Genomic DNA, 6,400 nt, shown 5'->3' with positions numbered 1-6,400 from the left:
CAAGTTTTCATTTTTGTCTTTTTAGCCTTCTGTAAGTATCCTTTCTGTATTCTTTAGTATAGTTTAGCATAGCATTCTTTAATATTATATAGTATCATAAAATAAGAAATTAGCCTTCTGAGAACTGGAAATCAGATTCATCATTCCTTCATGCCACAAATACAATAACATTTCCCTTGGATGCCACGGCCACCGGGGAGCTTTAAGGCTCTGTGCTTTTGGCAAGGAGGGTTCCATGGGCTTCCCGCCCATGGCAGCAAGAGCCCCTCACCCCAGTGACCACCTCGGTGCTGCTGACCCGGAGCTCAGCATCTGCTGCAGCTGTGCTTGGAAAAACAGAGATTTTGGGGTTATTTTCTGCTTCCCCGTCGTGGGGCTGCAGCCACGCCGGCGCAGCTCTCCCTGCGGCGCGGTTCCTAGAAGGAGAGCAAGTTTTTCCCTCCTCTTTTCCAAGGCTCTGCTGCTGACAGTAGGGGCTGGAAGCCGTCCAAGGCTGTCGGTATAAATCTCACTGACCTTGTTTCACCATCCCTTAACTCACAGCTCAGCCGGGACCGGCGTCGGCTTCCACTTTCTGGCTCATTTATCCCTTTTCCAGCTTTACAGTTTGGGCTCCTGAGCTTGTCTGCTCATCCCTGGGTGGGCAAGGCGGTGAGGGGGGACTCCCAGCCCCTAGAAAACCTCCCAGCAGGGCTGCCAAGGCAAACATCTGGCAGGAATTTGCAGATGCAGCTGTAGCTGAGGAGAAGCGATGCTCCAAGGTGCGGCGCGATGCAGTTTGGTGGGATGAGGGAAAGATGCTTCTGTTTGGATGGGGCTGAACACTGGGCTCTGGTCCCAAAAAAACACTGCCTAGGTGCCATCAGGAGGTGAGCCTTGGTAAGATTTGAGCTCTGTTCCCGCCATGATGTGCCTAAACAGGAGTTTGCTCCTCTCCAGAGGTTTCTTGCTGTCACCATGCTGTGGTGTCATCTTTGCTGTCCTGTTGCTTCCAGGGGTTTGGCTGCAGGGGAATGGCCTCATGTCTCAGCTGTGGGATGCTGGGCTCACAGGGGAAGCTGGGAGGATGGCAGCCTTTGGAAATGTGGGATGCAGAGCAGCTGGCCATGGGAAGAGGGTTGGAAGGGATGGTTTCCCACCCTGGCCGGATCAGCTGCTTGGCACACCCAGCTCTCTCGTCTGGGTCCTGGAAAAGGGCATGGGGAGCTTGGATCCTCTCAGAAATCCACAGCATCTGTGCTAAATCCATACAAACCCCTTCATTTTCCAGCTCCAGTGAAGCCTCACCTTTAAAGTGTTGTGCTGATTCCAGTGGGTTTGGGGCCTCGTGGAAGAGCTTTGCCAGTGGCTGCCATTGTCACTTGGTTTTGTGATAGCATCCAGAATCTTTGGCATGCTGGCAGGAAGAGTTTGGTAGCAGAATATACCAGGATTAGTGTTTTACCCGGGCCAAACTTGCAGATATACAGATTAACCAGGGGGAAAAACTTTCCAGGATAAGAAAAGCAAGACATGGCCAAAAAAAAAAAAAGAAAAGAAAAAAAAAGAAAAAGAAAAAAAAGAAATGTTGGCTTGTGGAGGCTCCTTCCATCTTTGGAGGTCTTAAAGTAGGGATTAGGGAGAGATCTGCCAGGAATGATCGTGCCTCGGGGCAGCCGGAGACCAGATGATGCGTGTGTCAGCTCCCTCCCTCCCTGCCTGGCTCCTGCTCCTCCTGCTCCTCCTGCTCCTCTCCTGGACCAGCGCAACATCTTCGTGACTCCCCTTCGAGCTCTTGGGCTCCTAAAACCCTCTCCGAAAAGAGCTGAAATCCTGGAAAAGGGGCGCTTTCCGGCCAGGGGCTGATGTGGAGAGGGAGGGGAGGATGCTCAGGGGGTTCTCCCTCCCCTCCTGCCCCGGCGCTGCAGCAGCGGCTGCTCCCTGCTCTGATCCCGGGGCAGCTCGGCGTGGCTGAGGGATGAGCTCATGCTCGCTCACCCACAGCCCGCCGTGCTCCTGCCTCCATCCCTCCCTCCCTGTGCAGGGCAGGGTGCGATCGGAGCCTGCTGAGGCTCCCGGGCCCCGCGCGGTGCGTTTGGGATGCTTCCCTGAGCGAACAATGCCTTGTTCCGAGCGCGGGTGCGAGTGGGAATCGGGAAAACAGAAACTTCCACAGGCACGGAAGGGCTTGATCTGCAGCCCTGGGAGAGGCTTGGATTGATGTAAAAATAAAACATACAGACATTAAGCAGAAAAACCGTAAACTTATGTTTCTGTAGTTGTAAGTAAGAATATGCCTTAAGTAAGTGAGAAACTGCACTGATGATGATGAAGGGTTTATAATGTAGAAAACTGCATTGATAAGATGGTGAAGGGTTTACAATGTAGAAAACTGCACTGATAAGATGCTGAAGGCTTTATAATGTAGAAAACCGCATTGATAAGGTGGTGAAGGGTTTATAATGCAGGGGTGTGGTTGTATAGAACAAGTTAAGAGTTTAGAAGTTATAATAGAAGCATGAGTGTGCGCGTGAGTTAGAAGGCCATTGGATAAAAATATCCACAGTGCAGCAGAAGTTAGTGAAGGTGGTAGGTTAGAAAAGCAAAATGAACCTTGTGGCATCTGTCCATTGGGTTAGAAAGTTCTACATTGCCTTGTAACGAGGAACTTGTGACTACTCTGAGCTATGGCCGAGTGCTTGCTCCTCTGAAACCTCACAGCCTCTGAGACTGATGTTTATCTGAGCAATAAATCCTTCTGAGCTTGAAAATCACCCCATCCCTTCATTCCTAGCAGTGACAATGATGGATGCGTTGCACCTGGGTGGGGATAAGCATTAGGTAAAATCCCTGGCTGTGCCCCTGCCCATCTTACCTGTGCCTAGGATGCTGAGCCATCCCTCCCAATGCTTCTTCCTTCTTCCAGCTGCTTTTAAAACCTCAGGCTAACCCAAACAGCTACAAAACACTTTTTTCCCCTTCTTCTCCTTTAATTTTTTTTTTTGACCACTTCTTGCCAGAAATCAGCCCATGGTGAGGAGGTGATTGTGCAACCTGAACACGGGGGCAGCTGTTCAGCTGTTTCAGAGCCTTTTGGATTAACAAACAGAAGGTTTAAATCTCTGGGAAGAAGACATGTGGTGAGCTAGGGCTGGAAATACAGCCCTGTCTTCTCACTCTGGTACACCCTGAGCTCCTGGCTCCCAAACTCACGATATCATGGGCAGAAAAGCCAGTTTAGGTAACTGGTGGAGATTGATATAATTTTATTAGCCCTAATTCCCTTCCCTCCAGGAGGTTTGCACAGCTGAGCAAAACAACCCATAAAGGCACAAAAATAGACCCAATTAGGTGGGTTTGTTGTGGGTTTTTTGTGGGTTTTTTTAATAAGAAATCCTTCCAGCCTTTTGTGAAGGTTTTTCCAGCCCTCAAAATCAAGATTAATTGCATTTGGGGGCCGATAGCCAATTTGTATTTGGAGTAGAGGGGATTTGGAACATTTCCCCTGGGCACTGGCTCTGAGTGGTACCTGGTGGGACAGGCAGGGCTTGGACACTGCAGCACTCCAGGGTGGCCAGAAATTGGCACTGCCAGATGAAAATCAGGCTTTGGGAATACTGGCTGGAGCCTCCTGCAGGAAAAGGAGCCTGATTTGGGGTTTTGGAAACAGCAGCTGTTGTCAGCTTGCTTCTCTGGAAGCTGGAAGGAAAACCTGCTCCTCCCCAGGCCTAGAGGTCACCTAAATAATGGGAAAGTCCCCAAACCCACGTCACTGGTAAATCTCCAGGCTGCAGAGGGAAGCCTTGAATCATCAAGGATTCCAGAGTGCATTATCCATGCAAACGGATAATGCAATGGGGGCACGAGATAAAATAGCACCCAAGGAGGGGAAAAACAGGAAAAGGAGCCATTTGGGCTCCAAAATGGAAAGGAAAAGGTTAAGCCTAAAGTCAAGGAGAAGGGTGGGACAGAGTTAAAGGCTGGGAAAGGCAAAGCCAGGAGACAAAGAGGAGAATGGAGGGGCCAGAGTAGAAGGAAAGGACAAGGGGAGGTTTCCTTGCTGCTCCTCTTTCCATCCTCTATGACAAGAACTGGGGAGAAAAAAGCTGGAATAAACAAATTTTTCTGACTTAAATAATGCTATATTGACAGTGATAACACCAAAATCCACACTAATATTATTATATGACTATTTCAGGCAAATAAGACCAACACTTAGTGTCACAGTGTGGTTGACAAACGAACATCTTGTCATCTGGGAGCCCAAGGGATCCCCTTGGAAGTTGTCTTTTTGCCAGGTCCAGCATGTCACAGGTACCCAAACATGTTTAATTATTACCTTTAGAAGGTAATAAATGAGGCAAGCTGTGTGTCAGGTCATTGCCACTGTCATTCAGCCAAGCTTTTGCTGCCAAAGCCAGAGATTTGGTAACATCAGGGGAGGCATAAAGCTCTAGAGGGACTAGACAGATCTTGTGGATGAAGAAATAGTTTTTGCCTCTGAAAAGCAGTAATTAAATGATGCTTTCCAGAGCTGTTCTTCACAAGTAAAGCATGTCCTTTATTGCATGCTTCCTCATAAATCTATTCAGCCAAACTAAGGGCTCATTCCAGCTTTGATGCTCCAGCGGGTGCGTATCTTCCAAAATCACCCCAAATGCTCGGAGCACAAATTCTTTTTCTATCTCTTCTGCAAAGAATCTCTTGCAGATCATTTCTCCTCTTTAATTATAGATTGCACAAAGCAACAGAAGCATGAAAAGACTTGGAGTGGGAATTAAAATCTGTTTTTCTTCCAGCTTGATATTTTTTACTTGAAGTAAGTATATTCCTCTTTCCTTTTGGGGGAATCCTGTGGCTTTAGCCACAGGGAATTTTGGATTGGATTTTGATCACTGCAGCCTCAGCTTCTCCTCTTTGCCCCAAAACCCAACCCAATCACCCAGCTGGAAGGCAAAGGAGGGATGCTCTGGCAGCAGAACACAGGAGAGTGGTGCCTCACCAGAAATGGCTGCAGCAGGACCATCTCCAAGGGGTTCCCCATCTCCACCTCTGGATCCTCCTCCTGGGCACCCAGCAGCCCCACCATCCTCCCGCACCTGCAGGGGAGGTAAGCAGGGCATTTTCCCAAATGGTGATCTTTTCCTACCATTCTGGGCATTGCTGTGCTGATGGGTTGGGAGCAAAGCTCCAGCTGGGGTCCTACCAAAGAAATCCAAAAGCAGAATCCCAGTTCCTGATGGGAAGCTTGCAGGCTGGCACGTTGTTTTCCCTGCTTGCCTTTTCCCTCGTGCTCTGGCCTGTGTGGCAGCTCGGATGACGAGTTCCTCAAGGCAGGAATCACCTCTTGGGAAGGGTTTTGGGTTGCTTAGTGAAACTCCAAGAGCCGCTGGGCCTCATGGCAGTAAAATCCCAGCACAACCTGCGCAACTGGTGTTACTGGTGTCCAGCACAGCCCCCTCCCTTCTGGAGTCCTGTCCAGAAGAAAAAATTAACTGGACACAGCAAATGGAAACAGTGCCAGGAGCTTTGTTGGTCTGTGCTGATGGATGCCCCTGGATCCCTGGAAGTGTCCAGGGCTGGGTTGGACAAGGCTTGGAGCAACCTGGGATAGGGGAAGGTGCCCCTGCCCATGGCAAAGGGGTGGAGCAAGATGATCTTGATCTTCCAACCCAAACCATTCCATGGTTCCATGATGTGGGAAGCCCTTTTAGGACAGTGCTGGGTTTGTTGAGTTCTGCTGAGTTTTTTTTTTTAGGGGAGTACTGGGTTTATTTGCCCCTTGTCAGGGTGGTGAGGAGGAGGAGCCTGAGGAAGCACAGCACGTATTGAACTGTGGGGTCCCAGCTTGAGCTGTGGTGATGCCCTTTGGAAAACCCCGGGAGTGTGAGTTTTCCTTGGAGAGCCAGCAAGAGGGTTTCCAGGAGCAAGGCCAGCACCTCCTTCTGACTGTTTCCCCCTAAAAACAGGAGGAGAGGGAAGAAAGAAAAATTAAATGGGATCATGGAATGGTTTGGGTTGGAAGGGACCCTAAAACTCGTTGTTTTTTCAACCTCCTGCCATGGCCAGGGGCACTTTCCACTAGCCCAGGTTGCTCCAAGCCCCATCCAACCTGGTCTTGGACACTGCCAGGGATGGGGCATCTTCAGTTTCTGTCTTAGGGATGTTTCCACATCTGGGAGACATCCCAGCTGTTTCCAAACGGGGTGTTTACCTCCAGCTCACGCGGCGGCGGCGCCCTAAGCTGGGGGACGGTTTGGCTCTCCCTGGGGAGCATCTCGCTCCGTGCGGGGTCCCGCTGCAGCGAGGGGCCGGGCGGTGGGACCGGGGCACAGCGGCAGAGCCGGGGCCGCTCCCCGGCTCCCGGCGCGTCTCGCCTTTGTTCGGGCAGCGCCGGAGCCGGGCGGCCGCGGGGGGGGGG

Source organism: Geospiza fortis, unplaced genomic scaffold (genome assembly GCF_000277835.1).
Source record: "Geospiza fortis unplaced genomic scaffold, GeoFor_1.0 scaffold48, whole genome shotgun sequence".
Classification (NCBI taxonomy): domain Eukaryota; kingdom Metazoa; phylum Chordata; class Aves; order Passeriformes; family Thraupidae; genus Geospiza; species Geospiza fortis.
The sequence above is the reverse complement of the archived record's forward strand: the minus strand, read 5'-3'. Positions refer to the sequence as shown.